Genomic DNA, 27033 nt, shown 5'->3' with positions numbered 1-27033 from the left:
CTTCCTCTGTAAACGTCGTTCAAACTTCTAACCCCAAAGGAAATCAAAATTATGATGGGAAGAAGAAGGGACGAGGTAAAAATAAGAATTAGGATGGGAAGGGTAATGTGAACAAACCCGACAATAATGTTGGTGAAGGTGGAAAATAGTCTAAGAAGAAAGTTAAGTTTCCATGCAAGTTATGTAGTGGAGACCATTTGACTCACCTCTACCCAAAAATTCAAGATGCTCAGCGCTTGTTAGTGCAGCAAGGGTCTTCTAGCTCCTAAGTTATCTTAACTAACCCTTTCCCCCAAGGGCAGCAGTTGCTTGTTGGTGCGAACTCAAACCCTGGTACCTCTGCAAGGGGCAACCAGGAGGGGGACAATTCCTCAAATGTTTTCATGATGGGTTCTCACGTCAATGTGGCTACATGGTCACGTGATTATGGTGAACCTTAAACATCCAAGGATAAATCTGTACCTGGAACTACGGATCCACTTCATATTGAGCGACCCTCTGTCGATTCTATACCTCGAATACCGAAAGGTTCCACAAAAACGCGTGACTATCAACCTGAATGTTAGGGCAGCCTAGAACTACTCCATTGTAGAATATCTGGCTCAAAGTCCATGTGCTATGTCTACTTTAGAGGTAATCCAGTCGTGTCCAGCTCAACGAAGTGCTTTGCTTTCAGCAATCGGGGCAGTTGATCCAAACAATTCTTTAGTGCTCACTTTTGACATGCTCAATGTCAAAAAGAGACTTCCTCATCATATGGCTTTTCAAATAAAGTCTACTTACCGGAAAACTAATATTTTTCAAACAGTTATAGATGATGGAGCTTCCACATGCGTAATGTCTATGTCATGTTGGAAGGCCATTGTATCGCCTTCGGCTGTTCCTTCACCCACCCTCTTGACAGCATTTGACAACCATTCTCATAGGCCACACGGGATTATCCCGGCCTTTCATATATGTGTTGGAGGAAAGGTCGTTAATATTGAAGTAGAAATCATTGATGCCAACCTAGATTACAATCTCCTCTTAGGACGGAATTGGATTTATGAAATGGATGTCATAGTTTCGACTCTATTTCGAGTCCTTTGTTTTCCTCATGAGGGGAAAATTGTTAAGGTTGATCAATTGGATTATTCTCAAACTGACCCTCGTGCAACTCCGGATTCTAATGTTCCATTGGTGGATAACCCCCGTCAACCTATCGAGAATCTAGGAGTTGGGATGTATTCTTCATTGATGGGTACATTTGATCTTCCCACTCCTATAGCTAGAATCAATGCCATTTCATCCTCCAAAGAGTCTTCACGAGAAGAGTTCTTACGGAGTCATTATTTTTTAGACCCGTGGACCTTGCCTTCGCCTACAACTACATTAGATGAAGGACAAGTTGGTGGAATGGCATTCCCTATGTCTGCAGCAGAGCTTAGATATTAGTATATCGTTAACTCTGTAGACGACCATCCTACTCCTTTTTCAAAGGAAGAGTTAGATGGTGATGTGGCCCCAGCTTGGTCCCTTGACTCTACTTCTGTTATGGATTGCTTAGATATGGATTTACCATCTGAGGAAGCAATCTTAGAAGCAATGATGGGTGTAGATCGGCCTTGGGAAGATTTACATGATCATTCATATTTTTTTCCCCCATTGCAGGAAGTTGAATCCAGGTTCTCCAATTTGCTTACTAGAAATGTTTGTACGATTTCAAACCCTTTGGCTCTAGCACACATTCGTTCCGAAGGTAATATGTCGGTCATTTCAAAAATTGTACCGATAAACATCTCTAGGAACCCTAATGTGATAGAAAATGTATTCATCGGAGCCGAGTGTTCCCCTGAAGAGATTCAAATTTACACCGACCTCTTTAAAGAGTTTCGGGATGTATTTGCTTGGTCTTATGAAGAATTTCTGGTATTGATCCATCCATCGTTCAGCATGAGATCAAGACGTATGAAAACGCTAAGCTGATTCATCAGAAGCTTTGTCCAGTCAATCCTAGGAAAGCAGCAGCTATTAACGCTGAAGTAGAAAAGCTGCTCAAGGTGAGTTTCATATACCCTATTCCTCTAATGGATTGGGTTTCTAATCCAGTCCCAGTTGATAAAAATTAAGGAACGATCCGAGTGTGCATTGACTTTAGGGATTTGAACAAAGCTTGTCTGAAAGATAATTACCCCACACCGTTTATTGATCAGATAGTTGATGAGTGCGGATAATGAGATTTTCTCCTTCATGGATGGATTCTCTAGTTATAATCAAATATCTATCCATCCAGAAGACCAACATAAGACAGCTTTCATCTGTCCCTAGGGTACCTTTGCGTACAAAAAGATGTGTTTTGGTCTTAAAAATGTTGGAGCTACGTTCCAGCGGGCCATGTCATACGCTTTCCACGACATCAAGCATGTCATCGAAGCATACTTGGATGACTTAGTTGCTCGTTCTCGAAAGAGAATTGATCATCCTAGTCACCTTCGGTTGGTTTTTGAGAGATGTCGATTTTACAAGATCTGGTTGAATCCAAATAAGCAAGTTTTCACGGTTACATCTGGTCGTTTGTTAGGTCATTGTGTCAATTGAAGGGATTTGAGTTGATCCCTTCAAGGTGGAAGTAATTGTTCAGTTGCCTCCCCCGTCTTCCGTACGACAACTTCAAAGTCTTCAGGGGAAGGCAAATTTCTTGAGACGGTTTATAGCGAATTATGCTAAGATAACTAAAGGATTTATGTGTTTGCACAGGAAAGGAGTTCCATTTTTATGGGACGACTTTTCACAACGATCTTTTGATGCCTTGAAGCAGGCATTGATCTCTGCCCCGCTTTTGAGTCCACCGGAATATGGTAGAGATTTCCTTTTATATCTTGCAGCCACAGAATCAACCATAGGTATGGTTCTAGTTCAAGAAGATGATGTTATCACAGAGCATGTTATTTACTACTTGATTCGAGGCTTGGTAGGACCTGAACTACACTATTCTTCGGTTGAGAAATTAGCCTTGGAAACTGTCCATGTTGTCCAGTGGCTTCGCCATTATATTCTGCTACGCAAAACATTTGTCTTAGCGGCGGTCAATCCTTTCCAATTTGTCCTTAGTAGGCGAGTGATTGGGGGCAAATACAATCGATGGATTGTTATTTTACAAGAATTCGATCTCGAGTTCTTGTCAGCCAAGTCTAAGAAATCATTGGTTTTTGTGGAATTAATTTCCGAGCTACCTTGTGGAGAAGATACTGTTTATGAGGAAAGTTTCCCCGACGAACATCTATTCCTCATCTCTTCACAAGATCCCTGGTATGGAGATATCATCATCTCTCACCAGACTATGAAGTTCCCTCCTGCTTCCTCCAAGGATGAACGTCAAAAATTACGTCACCTGGCTAAGAACTATGTCATCATTAGTGATACATTATATCATCGAGGGGTTGATTCAATCCTTAGGCATTGTTTAACCTTAGAGGAAGCAAAGTCTGTGCTTAATGATTGCCACAGTGGAGCTTGTGGTGGTCATCTATCTGAACTTGCAACAGCCCAAAAAATCTTGCGTGCCAGCTACTTTTGGCCTTTGCTTTTCAAAGATTGTATTGAAGCGGTCAAACGTTTCCACCCTTGTCAAGTTTATACTCGAAAGATGTGCGCGCATCCAACTCCTCTTTTCCCTGTTATCACTATCGGTCCTTTTACAAAGTGGGGTATTGAGTTTACTACTTATAATCTGCCTTCAGCAGCGAATCACAAGTACATTATAGTGGTCATAGACTACTTTGCGAAGTGGGCCAAGGCCATGCCCACTTATAAAAATGATAGTGAAACAGCGGCATTGTTCCTCTTCAATCAGATTATTTCTTGCTTTGGTATCCCGAGAGAGATTGTCACTGATCATGGCAGTCATTTCCAGAACCAACTAATGTCTGAATTGGCTCTTAAATTGGGCTTCCTGCAGGAGCATTCATCTCCGTATTATCCTCAGGCTAATGGTCAAGTCGAAGCCGTGAATAAGTCCCTCAAGACAATCCTGCAAAGGAAAATTGACAAAAATCGCTCCAATTGGCATCTCGTGTTGTATCTGGCTCTCTGGGCTTACCGAACCTCGGTAAAGACTACCACAGGTTTTACACCTTTTCAGTTAGTTTATGGGCTGGAATCTTGTTGAGTGTGAAATTCCATCCCTTAAGCTGGTTGTTGAGCTCCTTCCCGAGACTTCTAGTCTTGAAGAGCGCCTCCTTCATTTGGAACATATCGATGAGCAGCATCGAGATGCTGCCACAATCAATGCGGCTCATAAGAAAAGGGTTAAAACTCAGTACGATAAAGTTGTCCATCCTCAAGTCTTTTCTGAAGGCGACCTTGTCTTGGTCTATGACCAAGATAAAGATGCCTTGGGGGCAGGCAAATTCAAGTCTATGTGGTATGGTCCCTTTATAGTGAAACGAGTTTTAGAAAAAGGGGTTTATGAATTAGTTGATTTTGAAGGGAACAAGTTGGTGGAGCCCCAAAATGGGCTCTACCTCAAGAAGTACTTTGCTTAGGTTATTGTCAATCAATGGCTTCTTTGTATATTTTGTATTTTTGTACATATCTTATTGGGAGTTTTTGTGATATTGACACTTTTTTTATCTTCTTTGGCAGGTGTTGATGGATGACTTGGTCTATTTCGGATTCGCCAATGGTGCTAGTCGGCACACTCGAAATCTCGCTTCCGCAGCTTGGGTGATTTATTATCCATCTAGTCAATTGATGGTGTCAAGGGGAGTATGTATTGGTTCTGCATCAAAAAAAATTTCCGAATATATTGTCGTCATTAATTTACTATCCGAAGCTATTTCTTATGGAATTGATTCGTTGGTAGTGTATCTTGACTCACAGGTGGTAGTGTCGCAATTGAATAACATTTATCAGGTTCGAAATCCTTATTTATATCGCCAATTTTTTAGAGTGAGGGTGTTGCAAAGATCATTTGTTTTTATTACTTATTTTCACATTCCACAATCTGACAATTCATTAGCGGAGTCTATCGCTAATCAAGCATTAGATTGGCATATAATTCATTCATCAAGATAAAAACAAACATCAAAAACCTGGAACTGTATATATATATATCATAAAATCATCTGTGTACTAAGTGCCCATAATCATGTCCAGTCCATCTAATGACCCGGCTCAGGATGAGCGGCTAAGTAGGTGGCTACTGCTTTGGCCACACGGTGAAAAAGGCGAACCCAGTCTCGTGGCACTCCTACCACGTGGCGCTGCATCTCCTCTAGTAGGTCTTCTACGGCCTCCATCAGTACCCGATGAGTCAATCTCACCAAGTTTCGTTGGACTGCGTATAAGACCCTCTCTGTCTCTGTAGCTACCTCTTCGGCACCTCTTCCGCGACGCCTGTGTTGCGGAAATCCATCTAGTTGTATCGGACCCACATCTGGAACATGATCATTATATTAGTATTTTAATCCCATCAAAAATATCTTTAAGTTCATTTTCATATTTGAAAAAAAATAAGTAAATAAATAAAATAAATAAATAAATAATAAATAATAAATAAATAATAAAAATAATAAAAAATAATAAAAAATAATAAAAATAATAATAAAAATAAAAAATAAAAAATAAAAATAAAAAATCTTAAAATTGATAAAACTTAAAAAATGGTTACCTATCTCTCCCCATGTTGCGTTTGGTGGCAGCACCAAATCCGGATCTCCTCTGAAATCCATGCCAGCATAGGGATAGTCGTCCACAACAATGATTTGTTGTTCCCACCAGGAGAAGAACTCATCATTGAAAGCAGTCCTCGGCACATCCCCGCCTCCAAGGTGTTTCATCAGGTCGGCCCACCTACCCATCCGAGGATCTCGGGGGCTACTAATAGAAATTGATACTTTGGGACATAGCCCTAGAACCTTCTCGAATAAGAAGGAGCACAAAATGGTCCCATATCCAAAATTCTTGGTTTGTTCTTTCTGAATGGAGGACAATTGGCTCTTCGTGTTGGTAAGAAGAGGTGTACACCAATCAAAAATAGTAGTGAGACACTCCACGGCCAAGCTCATGGATAGTTGTGACGCTTGGTGCAATGAGGCTGATCTATTTATCTTGGCTATGGTGAACAGTAAGATCCTCAGGGACAAACTCTCTACATGTTTTATTGGAATCTGGCTTCCAATTTTCTCAGGATGCCCCGGACAGTATATATGTACGTAGTCTTCCACTGAAAGACTACCTCGTGTTTGGCCAGTCGAATGTACAACTTCTCATCTCTAGGAGAGACCAGTGATAAAGTAAATATCTTCTACCTCTATCCTCAAAGGAATTTGATCAATCATAAAAGCATCATCTTCGATACTCCAATAGTGGATTAACATTTCAAGCAAGCAGGTGTTGGCCTTCATATTTGGCATTTTGAAAATTTTCAATAACCTGCATCCCCCCAATGCATCTAAGGCCAATTGATCATTCATAACTTCATTATCAATGGTAGTATGCTCCCTTTCTCTCCAAGTGATTGTCATCTTACTGTTCACCATATTTGGCTATGGTGAACAGTAAGATCCTTAGGGACAAACTCTCTACATGTTTTATTGGAATCTGGCTTCCAATTTTCTCAGGATGCCCCGGACAGTATATATGTACGTAGTCTTCCACTGAAAGACTACCTCGTGTTTGGCCAGTCGAATGTACAACTTCTCATCTCTAGGAGAGACCAGTGATAAAGTAAATATCTTCTACCTCTATCCTCAAAGGAATTTGATCAATCATAAAAGCATCATCTTCGATACTCCAATAGTGGATTAACATTTCAAGCAAGCAGGTGTTGGCCTTCATATTTGGAATTTTGAAAATTTTCAATAACCTGCATCCCCTCAATGCATCTAAGGCCAGTTGATCATTCATAACTTCATTATCAATGGTAGTATGCTCCCTTTCTCTCCAAGTGATTGTCATCTTGAAAGAAAATTAAGTTTCAACCATTAGCTTTTTGTGTTTAAATTTCGAACCGCGTATACCCGGGTCCCTTTCATACACAGTCACATGTAGGGCCTGCATGTATGTGGGTTTATAATATCCAACCCACGTATACGCCGCGTTGAAATTTTTAACATAAATTCCTACGGTAAAATCTCAATTAAAATTTCTAAAAACAATCATAAAGTAATGCAAGCTAGAATTGGGGGTTACCTGATGATTTTTATCCAATTTGAATGGTCCAATTCTTTGGGGGCAAGTTTGCTCTTTTTTCTCCACAGCTTTTGCTCTCAACACAAATGGTACAAATGGTGAGTCAAAAAGTCATTTTATAAGCTTTGAAAATGTCAAATTTTTTTCAAAACTTGATTTTTTTCGTCTCATGAATCTTTTAACTTGTGAGCTTGGATTGTTGGGAATAGGTTGTTTTTTCAAGACATTTTGGACGCTTTCTCGGAAATTTCATATCGGTTCCATGACTGCTGACTCATCATGGCAGGTATCATTTACTCACTGGCATATAGGTTAGGGAAACCATTTTTCCGTTGCATTTTGCATACTAGCCTCCATTTGTCGATACACTTGCCATAGGTTCGATCCCATCGTGTTATGGTTAGTAGACCATGTTCACTCGTCGATTTTTAAATCATGACACGATGGTAGAGTCATCCTTTACATGGGCATCGTAGTTAGCACCTCACTGGCATTGGTTGCCCATGCTGTTTTATTGATTAGGCTCGGGAGTCCTCTCTAGTCCCGCCATGACTTATGCGTTGAAGAATCATTCCTCTTTGCTTCTTCACTTCGTTCTGGCCTTATACCCTAGAGGATACTTTGTGTTGAGTTGTACTACTGCATTGCATTTTGACCATTTGCATCTTTTGGCCTTGATCCGGCTTCACTTGGACTCGTGTTTAAGCCACTTTTTGACCATGTCTTTTGCAGAATCAAACTTGCAATCCCTTAGCTTCTGCAACTTGACATACCCTCAGACCTGTGGAAGGAACATCCCTTTGAGTGTCTTTGACTAGCTTCACCTCCCTGCATTGAGCATAGGAATGTTCCCATCCCAGGAACTAGATCATATGTTTCACTGACACTCGTTCTTTCCACTATACTATAGAATTCTTTTATTATTTTTCCAACTTAAAGAAAAAGACAAAAAAATTACATATTACAAAAAAAGAGTAGGAACGGGACAACATTTCCATATATTGTTGGCAGCTAGAGTCAGTTGTGTCACCCTTGAACAAAGCACTCAAAATAAAGTCTCTCCTCCATTTGGGCGGGATTTATTTTGACTTAGGTACACCTTAACCTTATTATTGAGTCATTTCTCCTCCGATTGGTTATCTCTTCCAATCATATGGAGAGTTCGTTCGTGCCTCCTACATGACGAGCTTATACAGAGTCATCATATGCTGCCACATGGTCATCATTGAGTCGTGCTTTTGTTCAAAGGAAGTAAGCTTAAGTCGGCCTCTCTACGGTGTCTCTTGACCTATTTTTCAGTTGGCCATCCCTAGTTGTCAGTGTCTTGTCTATCATCACATCAGTTATATTGGTCCTTTACTCGTGCCGGTTTGAGAAGGTCTCCATTGACTTCTTGCTGGCGGGTCTTGTCCTTATCGACGATGACATATTTCTCTGAGGGCAAGCCTAGAGCCGCACCCTAGCGCTATTTTCATTATTGATAGGTAACCTTGTGCTCAACATCGATCAGTATCATGGGCCTTTTACTGAGTGATTTCCCTTATGCTCGACATCAGCTTTCATTATCACACATTGGGATTCGTGCAGTGCCTTGGTTTCCATTTGACCCTATTGGTGGATTCCTCGCCTCTGTGTTAGCTTTCATTATTGGTTGGTTCAGAGGGTTTCTATCGTGCGCTAGCTACATCTTGTGTATGCCAGAAACGTGCTTCGGTCGGGTTACTACATCTTTTTTCGTCTGATTCCTTCCACATTATTGGCCTACGGGTTACACTTGCGCTATATTGATGAAGGATGCCTTAATGCCTTCCTTCTAGCGGATCTTTCCCTATCGACTACGACTCATTGCTCTGGGGCAAAGGTCTAGAGTCCATTTGGCAGTACCTTGGGGTTTGCAGTCATCAGTGGCAGATCCTTCGCTATCGACAGTGGGAAACCATCATTGTCTCCTGATTGATAGATTCTTCCAGGTGTTCGACTTCAGCTCATCTATTCGCACTTGTTATATTGTACTGGGTACCTTGATTCTCATTATCAATATCGATGAGTAGTCTCGCGTTTGTTAACGGCATACATCAATGACCGGTAATCAAACGATTTCTCACATGGTCGACTTCAGATCATTTATTCCCATTGTATAGAAATGTACCATGGTGGTCGGTGAAGACCTCAGGTTGCATCAACATTCTTTGGTTCACTTGTCATTTTCTCCTGTTGCTACTAGTTGACACCATTACACATTATATGTTGCAATCCTTCACAGCGACATCCTATATGCTGGCATTCGAGTTGAGATGTAGTATCATCTTATTCCATCATGTTCATTTGGTACTATTGGGATCATTTTTTGACATCAGTGATCAGCTTCATTGATCATCTTCTTATATGTGATATTCAGAGATGTACTTGTTCGATCATGATCAGATGATCTGTTATGTGCTTTCAGTTCTTTATACTTGTATACATAGTGGATCCGCTTGTAATTTATATGTGGACATGCTTTACTTTCTCTGAGCATGGGTATGCTCGCCTCAGACAGTTGTTTCTTTCCGATCTTATTTTGCTGGCTTGGCAGGCTAAAACCTGGTGAAGTCCTTCTCAATTTTTTACAGGTTTCCTTTCCATATACTTAATACATTTCAGCCATCATGTACCCCTTCTGACCTCATATATTAGGGGGCATCTATTACAGCTCCAAATATCACCCTTTGTATTTGTGATACTTTCTTTATGGCCTAGGGCAACCCCTCCTTCCAGACTTGGTCCAAATATTTTAAAAACAGTGTTTTACTCCTTGTACGCTACTTTTCCTTGTGTTAAAAGCATGTACACACGGGTCAGTCTATACCCAACCCGCATATATGTGTTAAAACACTTAAAAATAAATAAATTTCCTTAACTATGGGTGGAGATCACGGGTTTTACCTGTTGATTACCTATTAGTGCCCGTGGCCCAACTGTTCCCAACTGTTTCCCAACAAAAAAACTAATTTGGGAGAAGTATAAAAAGACTTCAATGGGAAGGCCTTAAGGAGGAGAGAAAGGATAGAATTACTATACTGAGATTATCCCCTGATCAAGTCTAAAGAATCCCTGTGCTTCAAGCACTTCCCCAAGTTTAGGAAACCCTTGTTTCCTTGAGTGTTGATATTCTCTCACATGTTTGAAGATATCATGGTATTGGTTATGGAAGAAGGTTGTTGAAGACTGGGACTGGATGGACCTGGAGAACGGTTCCACTTGGAGCCGGAAGAGGAAGACTCAAGTGAACTCTTTCCATGTTTTATTATAGTTTTCTACAATAAAAAGAAACGTTGTCTTGTTCCAGATATCGACTTTGTTTATGCATCTGATGTTATTTTTATAGTTTATATATGAATGACTATTTCAATGTATAACTAACCATCTATTTATATGATATAAAGGACCCTGCCTCGGTAGAATCTTCTGATAATTGATTACCGGGAAGTCACGATATTTTTGAGAGTTTTTGATGTTTTTTGTTGTTTTATGATCTACCCGAATAACATTTACATTGTCAGTTGCACATATAGATGGGTGATAGATATGGTAGCGTATAAATCTTGGATGAACATACTTAAAATGTTTATGTTTTGGATGGCTTGTGATGTTGATCAGCGGCCAACAAACCTGGTTTCCTTCGGGTAGGTTGAAGCCATCTGACATATATTATGTAACCTACTTTACATATGATTAATAGAAAGGTACTGCCAAGCTTACACAAAAAAATTAATAATAAATTTATATTAAAATAATTCTTAGAATTTAAAAATATCTAAAATGGTTATTTTAAACTATTTAAAAAATATTATTATATTTTTAAATTCCAATTAAAAAATGTTAATTAAATTTTAAAACGTTGAAAAAATAAATATTAAAAAAAAATTATGTAATAATTATAATAAATTATTTATAAAGAAATAAATTTGTATTAAATAATTTAAAAAATAGTATTAAATTTTCTTAATATTCTCTTATTAGTAATGTATGTGTGTGTGAAACAAACAAAATGCTAATTTTTTAAAACGATAATTTAAATTGACGTGTATCTTAATATTTAAATAAGGACATAGTGCCATTATTTTGGTCCATAACCATAATTCAAGTTAAAAAAATTAAAATTAAAAAAAAATCAATAATTCATTGAAAAATAATTATCATTTTTAAATAATAATTTTAAATATAATAAGTTCGAATAGGCCTCTTTTACCATATGTTCTTTGTAATGCCCCTAGCACTGAATGATATGTGATTCAACTAATTTCATACACGATGTTCAAGTAAATTTTACGTATATATCCAACATCTGTATATGCACATATATAGAAGATATGCATATATCTTCCATATATGCACATTTACGTATACGCACAATTTCTGTATATGGAATTTGTGCATATACTGTAGATTCACATATATAAAAGACATGTATATACAGAAGATATACACATATAAGAAAGTTACGCATATACAGAAGATATGTGCATATACGAAAGTTGCGCATATACAGTTGATGCACATATACGAGAGTTACATGTACTAAAGTTGCACATACATGGAGGTTATGTGTATATACGAAAGTTGCACATATACCTGGAAGATATGTGCATATAGAGAAGTTTCGCATATACGAAAAATATGCACATATCTTTTGTATCCATATATGGAAGTTGCACATTTACGGTTGACATATATTAAAGACGTGCATATACAGAAGATATGCATATATAAAAAAAAAATTATGCATATACGAAATGTATGCACATATAAGGAAGTTGTGCATATACTGTAGATGCACATATACAAAAGATGAAAATATATGGAAGTTACATATACTAAAGTTGCACATACATGGAAGTTATGTGTATATACGGAAGTTGCACATATACCTGGAAGATATGTGCATATAGAAAAGTTTTGCATATACGAAAGATATGTGCATATCTTCCGTATATGCAAAATTTTTCTGTATGTAAAATTTCCCTATATGGAAGTTGCACATGTACGATAGATGCATATACATAAAAGACGTACATATATGGAATATATGCACATATTAGAAAATTACGTATATACGGAAGATGTGTGCATATCTTTCGTATATGCACAATTTATGTATATGGAACTTGCGTATATACGGTAGATGCACATATATAAAAGGCGTGGATATACGGAAGATATGCACATATAATAAATTTACGCATATACGGAATATCTGCACATATACGGAAGTTGCACATATACAAAAGATGCACATATACGAAAGATATGAGCATATCTTCTGTATATGCACAATTTCCATATATGGAAGTTGCGCATATACGGTAGATGCACATACATAAAAGACGTGCATATACGGAAGATATGCACATATAAGAAAGTTATGTACATAAGAAAGATATGCGCATATCTTCCGTATATGCACAATTTCCTTATATGCACAATTTATGTATATGGAATTTGCGTATATATGAAAATTATGTATATACGGAAGATATGCGCATATCTTTTGTATATGCAAAATTTCCGTATATGCACAATTTTTGTATATGGAATTTGCGCATATACGATGCAGATACATAAAAGACGTTCACATATGGAAGATATGCACATATAAAAAAGTTACGGATATACAGAAAATATGTGCATATCTTCCGTATATGCACAATTTCCATATATGCGCAAAAATGCAGTCTCTATATAGGTGCAACCTCTGTATATACACATCTTCTATATGTGCAACTTCGGTATATGCACATATATTCTATATATGGATGAACTTTTGTATCTACACATATATGAAAGTTGTGCATATACAAAAGAGATGCACATATATTGAAGATATGTGATACAGAAGATGTGCACATCTTTTATATATGTGTAACTTTTGTATATGTGTATATCTTATTTATATGCACTTATTCAGTATATGTTCATATTTGGAAGTTTCACAATTATAATAGATGTGCATATACGGAAGTTGCACATATACGGAAGAGATGCGCATATACGGAAGTTGCACATATATGGAAGAGATGCGCATATACGGAAGTTGTGAATATACAAAAGAGATGTGCATATACGAAAGTTGTGCATAATCGTAAACATATTTGTACAGTCCAAAAGACACCCAAAGTCATCCAGCAGAATGCACAAGTGAATATTTTCCAGCTGAAGACATTGGCAGCCTTTAGTGAATATTACTACAGAAAGCAAGTAATCTCTTCTTCCCTTGTGTCTTGTAGGCGAACCTGGGCTAGCATATGAAAGTCTTCTTAGCACACTTGTGTTTTCCACCTCCCTTTAGTCACACATAGTGTAGTAGGAGAAAGAGTAAGCGGCCCATTATCCGCACATCATTTTTTTCATGCAAGGAACAATTGAAATCTAGTGTAATTAGGAAGATATTGTAATGGATCACCGAATATCCACATCTTATCACACTTTTCATACTCACTTGATGGCTTGCATATAGTTACACATCACACACTAAGATTTTATAAGTTTTGTATTAGAAATTAGATTATCTTTATTTTTGTTTGAAAATTCTCACATAGCTTAATTGGGGGAAAAGTAAGTGGCCAAATTCAACACATAGTTTTCAATCTATTTTGCTAGTTTTTACAAATAACGTAGCTTAATTAGTAAAAGAGTAAGTGGCCTATCATCCACAAATCTTGTTACTAACCAAAAAATTTATTCATTTAATTAGTTTTGGGACTAGGGCCAAGTGTCACTACAGAAAGCAAGTAAACTCTGCTTCCCTTGCGTCTTGTAGGTGAACTTGGGCTAGCATATGAAAGTCTTATTAGCACACTTGTGTTTTCCACCTCCATTTAGTCACACATAGTGTAGTATGAGAAAGAGTAAGTGGCCCATTATCCGCACATCATTTCTTTTTCATGCAAGGAACAATTAAAATATAGTGCAAATAGGAAGATACTATAACGAACCACTGCATCTTATCACATTTTTCATGCTCACTTGATGGCTTGCATATAGTTACACATCACACACTAAGATTTTATAAGTTTTGTATTAGAAATTAGATTATCTTTATTTTTATTTTTATTTGCAAATTCTCACATATCTTAATTAGGGGGAAAAGTAAGTGGCCAAATTCAACACATATTTTTCAATCTATTTTGCTAGTTTTTACAAATAACATAGCTTAATTAGTAAAAGAGTAAGTGGCCTATCATCCACAAATCTTGTTACTAACCAAAACATTTATTCATTTAATTAGTTTTGGGACTAGGGCCAAGTGTCACTATAGAAAGTAAGTAATCTTTGCTTCCCTTGTGTCTTGTAGGCGAACTTGGGCTAGCATATGAAAGTATTCTTAGCACACTTGTGTTTTCCACCTCCCTTTAGTCACACATAGTGTAGTAGGAGAAAGAGTAAGTGGCCCATTATCTGCACATCATTTCTTTTTCATGCAAGGAACAATTGAAATACAGTGTAATTAGGAAGACACTGTAATGGATCACTGAATATCCACATCTTATCACTCTTTTCATGCTCACTTGATGGCTTGCATACAGTTACACATCACACACTAAGATTTTTTAAGTTTTGTATTAGATTATCTTTATTTTTATTTTTATTTGCAAATTCTCCCATATCTTAATTAGGGGGAAAAGTAAGTGGTGGCTAAATTCAACACATATTTTTCAATCTATTTTTTTAGTTTTTACAAATAACATAGCTTAATTAGTAAAAGAGTAAGTGGCCTATCATCCATAAATCTTGTTACTAACCAAAACATTTATTCATTTAATTAGTTTTGGGACTAGGGCCAAGTGTCACTATAGAAAGCAAGTAATCTTTGCTTCCCTTGCGTCTTGTAGGCGAACCTAGGCTAGCATATGAAAGTCTTCTTAGCACACTTGTGTTTTCCACCTCCCTTTAGTCACACATAGTGTAGTAGGAGAAAGAGTAAGTGGCCCATTATCCACACATCATTTCTTTTTCATGCAAGGAACAATTGAAATATAGTGTAATTAGGAAGATACTGTAATGGATCACCGAATATCCACATCTTATCACACTTTTCATGCTCACTTGATCACTTGCACACAATTACACATCACACACTAAGCTTCTATAAGCTTTGTATTAGAAGGCATCTAGTTTCTGGAGCTTTTGATACTTATTTTATTTTAGCCTACATCTCACACCCTAAAGAAATGTAAGACCTTAAAAACTACCATAACTTTAACCAACTAAATTCCCCACAAGGGCCACTAAAGAATTTATAGTTCAGGTTAGGACCATTGGGGGTAGGTATTCCATAAGCCGCCATGGTCATGTTACATCTTTGAAACATAGTAGCTAACTTTTTAGGGAGCTTAAAATCCTTCAATCATCCCACGAAAAAGAATACCCTAACATGGCAAAGACCCGATTCAGAGGGGGTTCAGCTTAGGTACAGTGTGTGCGGTACTATTTGGGGCTACCCGACCCGTCTATTGCTCGATACTAGTAAATGACTACCAAGAATCTAAAGACTCGAATGCTCACGTGGGATGAAGTTAATTTAGTGGCAAAAATCTATGGCTTCCATTCCTATAGGTGGACGTGTGGGCAGCACCAAAGCCTCATCCATTACCTTGGTCGATTCTTCAGTTGTTGGAAGGTGTCACCTATTCTTTGGGGATGTTTCCCTAGTACCCATCAGAAGATATCTTCACAAGGCCCAATTACTTTAAGAGTGGCAAGGACGAATAGGTATTCATAGGATATTTATCCATACACAAAAACAAACGAAAACCATTTTTTTGATTAATTGATCACATAGTCTAAAGTCAAATGGAAAGTAATCATTTTATTTTCGCTTTGTTTTATGTATGTGATATATTTATTTTGAGAATCATCTCCTTCCCTCAATCACACAAAGTAGCACACACTCTACTCGACACCATAGGGGACCCCATCCTCCTCGTCTCGTTTGTTGTACCTTGGGAGATAATCTTTGGTTGAGAAGAGATCAGTGCCCAAGACATTTATTCAGAACTGTAAAAGAATTAATTGATTGTCCCATCATTTCATAAAACCCCATAAATTTGATTAAAACCCTTTAACTTTCCATATGTGAACAATGTTTCCAAAGTGGTCTTCTAATGTTGAATACAAATGAAGAAAGAGAAGAAAGAAGTGATGGTGGAAAGTTTTAGATAACAGGTTGCCTTGCACATAATCTTTTATCTTCAACTTTGGAATAAATATGACTAGCGTGTAATGAAATTTATAAAATAGGAGTGCATCATTAAGGGTTTTTAACTTTAATTCACAAAAACTCAAACTCACAGCACTGTAAAATCAAATCCCAACAACTTCATTACTCTTTTCTAAGAAGAAAAATTAACACAAGATGAAACAGGAAAGACTTATCATACCCAACAAATTCTAGAATCACTGTGAAAAATTTATTCATCAACACATGAAAAGTGAAAGTACAATATTGTATTTGCCTCTGAGGGACAAAATTCTAGAACCCCCCAAAAATCTTATTCCTGGGTTTTTATTTTTGCTGCCTAGCCTAACTAAACTAACTATTAAAACAAAATCAGTTGAGGAACAAATTTTTTGACAGTTACAAAATTATCTCTCTATTCAAAATAATTGGTCCGATAAAAGAAACCCAACCCTTTACAAATATAGATAAACATATTCGTGGGCGTCTTTCTCTTTTAATTAATAAAAGAAATTAAATGGAAAGCCTTCAAAATTTATACGAGTTTTGTATGTGTTGATGGTGTTGGACCTGCCAACATTCAGGGGATCACCCCAGTATGAAGTCCCAACTAGACCTCACACCATTTGGTGTGGGAGTCCCATTTGGTATGATGGTTCGGTTAACATTATCTTAAATATTTGCCTCAACTCTTGCTTGTAATCACAGGAGAGTGGTCTACTTTGTCTTGCGAGAAGTGAGGTTCGTATGCCTGTTGATTGTAAGTGTCTCTTGTGTCAATGGTTCTTTCATCATAGAGGGAGAGGGTGGGAGTGAGTCCCCAGTTGGTTGGGAGAAGTCCCAACTCTACTAGAAACACACAACACAACAAGACGTGCACAGCTTCCGACAGAGCAGTCCACACAGATGCAACAATCACAACACACAAGGGAAGATAACACGTCTAACACTTAGCAGATTAGTCCGCACGAGTACAACGGTTGTTATTGCGAGTTTTATGTGAAAGGTCTGTCTCATGTTTGGGAGAGTAGTCTACATGGGCGATACAGTGTTAACAACATATACAACACATTTTCATTAACATATATGTATTACAGCAAGTGAATTAGTTCAAGCGTTGAACACAGGTTAAAGCAACATGCACTACAAGTGTTAAATATTAGTCTTACAACAGTTATAATACATGTTCAAAATGTGTTGGCCTGTGAGCAGGCTTCTGAATTAAGTGAAAGTTCCAAGACACATCGTTACACCATACATCACTAACCCTGTGTGCGGGGCGTTGGAGCCACTACTTACTCCTCAGTCGACATGGTCCTGAGTGGAAAAATTGCGTTGATGCTAGGAGGTTGGCATGTTGATCACCCCTACGCAATTTTTGAGTTGAGTGGACTGCTAGGAAGCAGAGGACTAGCTCACGAAAACTGCGCATTTCTTTGGGTGAGTAGTCAGTCGACTATCGGGAGGGCTGGCTGGAAAACTACACAATTTTCTGAGGGAGACAGGGATAGGCACTTGGTATCTTTCCAGCATGCCTGCACAATTTTCTTAGTCAGCGAAGCCGGCAAGGTTTGCAGCCCCTACGCAATTTTTTAGGGGAGTCAGTCCCAGGGTGGATGTCGGGTCAAACTCTCCGGTTGACCAGCATGAAGGTTGATTGGTTTTGTTGTGAACAATGTAGCTTGAAATGGCTTGCTTGGTGCTTCTGCGTTGTTCTGGGTGACCGTCAATCGAGTCGATGACGGGGTGATGGTCCAACTGCCAGAGGGGAATCCGATCATCAAAACTTCAACAAAGTAACTAACTGTGTGAACAAGCGAAAGACGCATATGTGATCTTGCAAACACACACCTACATGATTAGACGACGAGACGACTCAAACCATTCAGACACACATGCTCAACATGATTGACTGACGGTGTAAGAGACAAGTACGACACTTATGATTGATCGTTGGTCAACTGTGACGATGCTTGCACGACAGTGTATGTGACTTCGTGTGTGAGTGCGACAAAGGTTTTACATAGGAAACACAACAAGTACACATGACGTGAAGACCTTGAGTACAACCAAAACATGGTCTCAAGCATGACATCGACATCGACATGCAAAAACTTGGGTGAAATGATCAAGCAAGGTGGGTGTGAAGACTCACACGAGCTCACGGGGTGAACTCGAGTGTGCACAATCATCAAGTGAAACTCTCGAGGGAGGCTCCGAAATTGGGTGCAGGCCAAAATTTTGGAGGGTGTTGTATCTGCTACAATAGTATGGTACTAATTCTGAGGTGGATAATACATAGGCTTGGGTCCCAGGCTTCATCTCTAATTATAATGGAAAAAATTGTGGTTTCTTAAAAACCCAAAACCACCTGCGAGACCACCTATGGTGGTTTCTTGAGATGAGGAGAGTTCCCCCATAATAATTAATGGCCATTGATTTTTTGAATAGGAGGTTTGAGAAAACCATCTAGGGGGCACACCTTTGTATAAACCTCGTGCAATTTGTGCCAACGAAGTTTCATCGATGTGAAGAGACTGCTAATGGTTTATTGGAGCTTGACTAACTCATGTAATACAGTCTTTACCATACATAATGGTTTATCGTCAGCTCCAGCTCTTCGACGAATTTCTTCCATTCCAAGTTCCTGTAAATATACATGTATGTTGTTAAGAATGTGGTCAAGACTTAAATTAAATGTATCAACCACCTTTGCTGACGAAGACAACACAAGTCAATATGATTCCTACTCTGTTTCCTCACATTTAACCTGAGATTCAATGGCATCCTTGTCTATAATAGGACCCTTTGGTTGGAACCCTCTGCTTAGTTCTAACCCCCAGACAATTTCGAATGGGGGCAATGTTTCTGGTATGCACATACTTATTAGGAGAATCCTTGTCCCTATTCATCCTATCGTACAATCTGTGTAACGACTCCTCCCACATTTAACTAGTAACTCAACCCACAACCATAAGGAACATGAGCACCAATCTGAAATAACAAATGGGAAAACCCACAACACCATGGTTATCCACGAAATGGCAAGGCAAGGCTAAAACCATTGTTTATCCAGGAAATCCTCCATGTCAATGACATATCATAACCAAGAAACCACATGCATCTACCATGCATTAAGAAAAGCATACATGCAACCTGTTACATGCAAAAAAATCCAACTATAGTTGTTGATCCACCTGTTCCCTTGCGCTTTCCTGCCTTCCTTTGCCTTCTTTCCCCAAATCCAAAGTATGCCAAGAAGCTCCAAGGGTGTTGCAAGAAAACTCTAGGTGTGCAAGAGTATAATGAGAGAATAGATAGAGAGCTCCAAAACTTAACTAATAAAAGGTTGTGAAATGCTCCTCAAAGTCCTTTTTATCATTGAGGCCTTTGTTTCTTCATTTTCCTCTGTTTTTCATTCAATTTTCTCATCATGCAACCTAACCTTTCACCTTCTTTTTCTCCTATTTTCCTTTATTTCATAAAACAATTCCAAAAAAATCAATTATTTTCAATGCAAGAAGCCATTTGTATATGCAAGCGATTCTGTATATGAAAATAGATATGCAAACATATATAGAGAAGTTAAATTTTATAAATGCACTTTCGACTTTTCTATATGTGTGACTTTTGTAATTGCACAAAGATATATCAACATGCATATCTAGAAGCCACACATGTAGATGAGGAAGCACATATAGGAAAATATTTATAAAAGCGTATTGTCATATTTGTTGTTCTCCTAATACTTTAAATTTTTATAGGTACTCGATAAATGGGAAAGTGGGATGAAATTATGGTGTTGGACACTGAAAACCCAGAAGATATGATAGAATTTTCTACCAAATATCTAACATGGAATGAAATTGAAGGGGATCAAATAGCTATTATTCCTTATAGTCGACTGGATGATTTTATAAATGGAGAGAAATCAGATGAAGATGCTCCCACTCAATTTGTTGTTAGTACAAATCGATCTAAAAAGGTGGAGGATGTTATATGTGCTTGCATTAACACATATATCAAATATACCATGTGAGTCTTTATTTTTTCAATTGATTAGATACATCTAATTCAAGTTCAAATGAATTCAAAATGTGTAGACATGTTTTCTAATTTCTTATCATTGTTTTTATTTAGTTATTGGTGTGCATATGGTCTTGAGTCGACATGTAGATACATACGTGATGAAAATACAAAGAATCCAAAAGGATCAACAACAAAAAAAATGAAGTCCACACCAAAGCATAAAAGTTGGTTGTAGATGTCACTTCATCATGCATCGCCTTTATGTGCGTCCAAATGATGTTATTATAACATACACTGAGTGTAGACATTTTGATAAATATGGTGCTTTCTGTCATGGAAAGAGTGCAGTGGGAAGACCTCAAATGTTCAAGTATGTGCCACATGTATCCTTTGATTTATGAGCTAGTGTGTGCAGTATGGTTGAAGATGGTTTTAATGTCACAATGATTTGGGACAAATTAATGTCTGATGTGGAGAACCAATCTAGCGAGTTATTTACAGGGGTGGGTCGAGACACTTTAATGACGAGGATGGATATTTCTAACATTTACAATAATATTAGACAAAAGGAATATATGAAGGATGACAATGATCCAAAAAGTGTCGAGTGTTGGTACAATCAGTTTCCAGATAGTTTCTTTTTCTATCAAAAACAAAATATTGTGCAAAACATACCATTTATTATAGGCATACAAACACATTGGATGTGTTCCATGATGGTGACACATTCACACAACAATGCTATGTCAATGGATTCTACATTTAGTACAAATATGTATGGGGTGTGTATTATCAATCTTTTGATTCCTATAGTGATAAAAAAGAAGTATTTTTTTAACATAATACTTATAATAATGTGTTTTGAATGTAGTATCAACTTTATACTTTAATGGTATTCGACAAACATCGTAATGGTGTCCCGGTGGCTTGGGTGATTTCTTCACGCAATACCACAGATGATATTAAAAAATGGTTGGCAGCTTTATTTTCAATGGGAATGAAAGAGTGTCAAGATTGGAATGTAAAAGCATTTATCACAAATGATGTTGCTGCTAAGATTCAAGCATTAAGGTACCATATTTTTTTTACAAAAGAAACATGAAAAACATATTTCATTCATAATTTACTCTATTCTAATGTTGTACCATTCAGGTGTATAACTAATTCCTCCATCCTATTATGTGTACGGCACATTCATCGAGAATGGGTGAAAAATGTTGGAAGCAAAGTTAAACGCAAAGAAAACAAAGTCTGCATTTTACGTTCTTTAGGGAAAATCATGCACTCATGCAAGGATGATGAGTCAGTATGAAAAGTTGTTGCAGGAATATTTTCTGAATTTAATGAAGAGGAACATTTTTTGAAATATTTTGACACCACTTGGATATCTAATGATAAAATATGTAAGTGTTATGCAACATCATATCATGACTATTAGTCTATAATTAAATGTTTTCAGTCATTATCTTATAGTTGATAATAATTTGTGGTCATTACCTTTTGCAGATATGTGGGCAAAAGCTTATCGGAAGTTTCCACATTCTAATCAAGACACAAATAATTCAATTGAGTCCTACCATATGCATCTAAAGTATAGGTACTTATATGAGGCAAATAATGCTTGCCACAAATGTGTGGATTGGCTAATATTTGTGTTGTTGAAAAAAGTTGAACTATATTATATTCACAATCAACGTTTAAAAGAAGCAGGAGTTATAAGGCCTACAAAGTGTAAGAAACAAGAGACTCTCTCAAAGTCTAGAGCAAATCAGATACGAGATGAAGATTATCTGCATGACCCTAAGAGTATAAATGAATTTATGGTTCGTAGCCAAAATAAGGATACTCCTCATACCTGGTATAATGTCATATGCACAGGGTCCGAGTTTAATTTTTGTAGTTGTGATTGGGCATTGAATGGAAATGTTTGTAAGCATATCTTCAAAGTTCAAATGTGGGCCAGTGAACACGGTTTGGACTTTAACATGTTGCCAAATTTTTCTAGTCCAATTACCGAAAGTCATATATTTTTAGTTGATTTAAATCAAGCAGGTACAATGAGCTCGTTGTCAGAAGATCAATCAAGCATTCACCATGTGCCTATTTTATCAGAACCTATTGATTTTGCAACTACGCCACTCACAAATTCAATCTCTGAGATTGAAAGATCAAAAGTTGTACATGCATCAATCAACAAAAAGCTAATGGATATATTAAACAATTTGCCTACAAAATTGGAGAATTTAGAAGAAATTGATAATGGAATTGATGAGATGTGTATCACATTTAGTGAAGAGACAAATAAAAAATTTGCCATTGTGATGTCTCTATCAATAATTATGACTAAGAGAAAACATAATTTTTTGAGCCCACAAAGTAAAAAGATATGACGTGCTCATGAAAGAAATTCAAGGAAGGAAAAACCACAAGTTGAAAAGGTTGGGCAAGTTCACTCAAAGTCAAGGAAGAGCATGGAAAAACAAATGAAAGTACTTTCTTCAAAATAACATGGAAATATTGAGGGATCTACATCTCAGAATCAACAAAGGCATGTTCGACAATTATTTTCTGATGATATTGTCAGGGGTTCAGGTACATATTTATAAATTGTTGTTTATTTATATAATTGAATGAATTCTTATCTAATTAAATATTTAGTGCACTATGTCATGCAATCAACTCTAACTTTATTTTTTCGAGACGTGGTTTCTGATCAAATATCAATCAAATTATGTAGCAATTCAAGAAATTGGCACAAACATGCTGACAAGCCCATTGATTCCAGATTTGAACATGTGAAGTTTGATGAAAGGTAAATTTAATATCGAAGTTAATAATTCCAGTGCAAGGATATAATAATCATGGACAAATGTCAGATTCCTCTAACCACACTTACATGATGTTAGTTGGGGAAAAATGTTACTCCTTTTGTTATCATTTTCTATAATATTTGAATTCAAATTAATAACATATCTTAAATTCATATATGGGTTCGATTGATCTTATACTCATAATATGTGGGAATTAATTTTTTGTTAGTAATATTCAGATTTTTTTTTTAACAATGCTAAATATTTTTCTTTGTTAATGTTTTTATTGTCATGCAGTTCTGGACAATGAAGATGTGCCAAGGCTAATATTTTTGATAGGGGAGTGCGAATAAACTTCGAAGAGAATAAATTCAGAGGCCTATGAGCCATTTTACAAAGTATTAGTGTCTTTATTTTTGAAACAAAATTTCCAATGAAATGTAATGAACTATTTTTTGAAATGAAATGAACTATTTTTCCAATGAAATGTAATGAACTATTCTTAGAGGAGGCTTAGTTTTAAAATTCAGTTCTTGTACTAAATATTGGTGTACTTTTAATGTCAACATTGATGTCAAATGGTAATATATGCACTGCGGTTTATTATGGTTTGTTCTTTGGTTTGTTATCTATTTAAGGCGAATAGGAAATTCATTTCATGTAAATTTTTATTATTAAACAATTATATGATGAAAATTACTAGTTATTTTCAATAGATATGGAAGATATTTCCCCTCCCACTTAAAAGATCAATATAAAAAGAATCTATTTTACCTATACATTAATGTGATTACTTTATATATTTATTTTATATAGTAAAAAAAATTATTTAGTATTAATATTAATATTAATTATTGCTTTCGTCATGTAATGTTACATTAAGATAAATAAAATAATAATTACATAAAAAATGTAATAATGGAAATTATTCAATATTGAACATAAATATTAATAATAATAAAAAAACCATTTCAATATGATCTATAAACAAAATACTTCAATGTCCATCGTAGATACATAATTAGATAGATAATGTAATTGGATAACATAATTAGATAGATAATGTAATTGGATAACATAATTAGATAGATAATGTAATTGGCAGTAAAATATTTTAATTTCATCCATATGTGCTACTTCTATTTTTTAGTAGAAAGATGATGTGTAACCTTCACCACTCAACATGGAGATTATATAATATCTAAAATGTAATTGATGTTACAACCAACCATGGATGAGATGTGTAAAACTTTGATTACAAACAAGGAGCAAATAATATAGATGATCAATATTATAAGAATATTTTATATTCTAGAGATTAAAAAAAAATCATGTATTGACATTTAGATTTAAATTAACAATTATTAATACTTTTTATATCAAACAAGTACATAAAATAAAATATACATCTTTAAATACATATATTATATACAATATTTCAAAAATAAAAACCATGTCTATATACAAGACTTTCATCTAAATATGCACAAAGCTTAATTAAAATTCCATAATCATTATAATGAATAAATAGTTAAAATGTTTTTAAAAGTTGAGAAGAATGTTAAATATTGAAAATGAAATTAACTCAGAAAAATATATAAAGCACACATAATAAACCAGACACCAAATAATGGCGGAAAAGGCTTCAGCCTCAGGTATTTTGTCTCACATTTTCATTATAAAAAAATTGAATATAGTGTTACAAATAAATAGATGAGAGACAGTGTTCTCAAGATAGTGTGTGCTATCTTAGACACTTTTGGTTGAGATAATTTCTCCTTTGGTTGAGATAATTTCTCACCAGACACACACCAATATAGGAGTTACCTAAACTAACTCCTATCTTAGAGGAACAACCCAAGAGTTAGGCACAAATTCCCAACTTGGAATATTTAATTTATTTATTTATTTATTTTTGGATTTATTATTGTTTTATGAGAGAAGCTAACATTCCCCCCTTCAATGATAAATTCAAAATAAGAACAAGGAACCATCTTCCAAGTTCTCATGTTGATCCTCAAAAATATTACCTGAAAAAAATCGCCAAATCTGGATGCTGAAGAAACTGCAATATGAAGAGACTGAGTCAGCTGCATGACTGATTCATCTCGGAAGGACGCTTGACAACTCCATCATGTGCCAAGCCGCAAAAGGATCCAACTGTCCTTTGCTTGAAAACAGCATCCGGTGTCCACTGACACAATTTGATGAACGCCCACTGGCGTATTTGCTGATGATGATCGCCCACTGGCTGAAGATGTCAAAAAACAACTCAATGTTGCTTTTGCTATGATGAAAGCTGCTCACTGCTGCTTTGGCTGTCAATTGCCCACTGGCGAATTTGCTGATGCTCACTGCTGATGACAAATGCCCACTGGCTGATGAAGATGCCCACTGGCTGCTTCGCTGATGTTGTCGAGACTTTCAGTCTGACAACCACTTGTCAATTTCATTGACATTTTCCCCCCTTTGTCAGCTGAAAGGAGAGACAATCTTCTCCAAAATATATTTGAACTCCCCCCCTTCAGGTGTAGGAGCGTTTCACTGTTGTACTCCCTCGTTCATCGGTTCACTGCTAGCTGTACTATGTGTGATTGTAGTCGGTTGTAGAACTGAGATAATCGTTTGACTGTGGATGACCATTCCCAAGGATCGATCCATTCATAATGTATCTTCAATCTGGCTGATTTTTGTTGGTTGCTACATTTTTCTAAGGAATGATTGGGCTTGCCACAATGGCAACAAGGACGGAGATCAAAACATTGATCTTCCATATGACCGGTTCTTTGACAATGAGAACATTTCGGTTGGACATTAACTTCAGGTTGCGTGCAATTCTGTTTGTCTGCAATTTTCTCAGAACCTACTGAGGTGAGTTGTTCAAGAAATCCTGCACTCACAAACTTAATTGGCTTGGAATAATCTGGGATATGTAAGTTGGTGTCATCAGTGACATATCCTAAGCCTCGTTGATTCTTGTTATTTTGAATCTCTTTCGAGGGCTTGATGATGGGTTTGGAAGAAATTTGAATTTGATCATGAACAACTTCGACACTTGAAGTTGTTTGGATGAGTGATTTGGAATCAACATCTTTATCTTCATCTGTTTGGTTGAATGACCTGGAAGAAGCACTCTTTTGTTGCAGCTCATCTCTTTGTAGTTGCGACTCTAGTTGAAGAAACTCAATGGTTTCATGTGTTTGTTGTAGATGCTGTGAAAGATCAGCAAGAGTTTCTTTGATGATGTGCACCATGTCTTCATCACTGGAGATGATCAAACTGTGAAGAATGTATAACCACTGAATATGTTGCACCATCTGAACTTGCTCACTTGAAATCAGGCTCTCTTGTAGTAGATGTCGTGCTTTGAACTGTTTCACTTGATTTTGTTACTTGCATGACAGGCTCGCTTGCTATGGGACTTGAATGGCACGCTCGCTTGATGACGATTGTGTTTGCGTGAATGATCACTTGCTTTACTTAATGACTTCACGCTCACTTGAAGGAATAGCCACGCTCGCTTGATGTTGATCTCAACTTGCTTGATTGGTGTTAGAGTTGAACTTGTTTGGTTGCTTTGATGGTTGCTGCAATGATCTTCACTCTGGCTCGCTTGAAAGTCTGAACTTTGTACTATTTTGACGCAAATTGCTTGAATGAATACTCACGCTCACTTGTAGGAGATGTGAACTTGTTGCTTGTTTGCTTTAGAGTTAAAAATGGTGCATTCACTTGATTCTGCTTAAAGGAAGGGTGTCGAACACTGTCGAAAATGCACCCAAAAAACGCTTAATGATTTTAATG

The sequence above is a fragment of the Pinus tabuliformis genome, chromosome 1_2, assembly GCF_031772625.1.
Source record: "Pinus tabuliformis cultivar Carrire ecotype Pingquan chromosome 1_2, CPIR1, whole genome shotgun sequence".
Lineage (NCBI taxonomy): Eukaryota > Viridiplantae > Streptophyta > Pinopsida > Pinales > Pinaceae > Pinus > Pinus tabuliformis.
The sequence above is the reverse complement of the archived record's forward strand: the minus strand, read 5'-3'. Positions refer to the sequence as shown.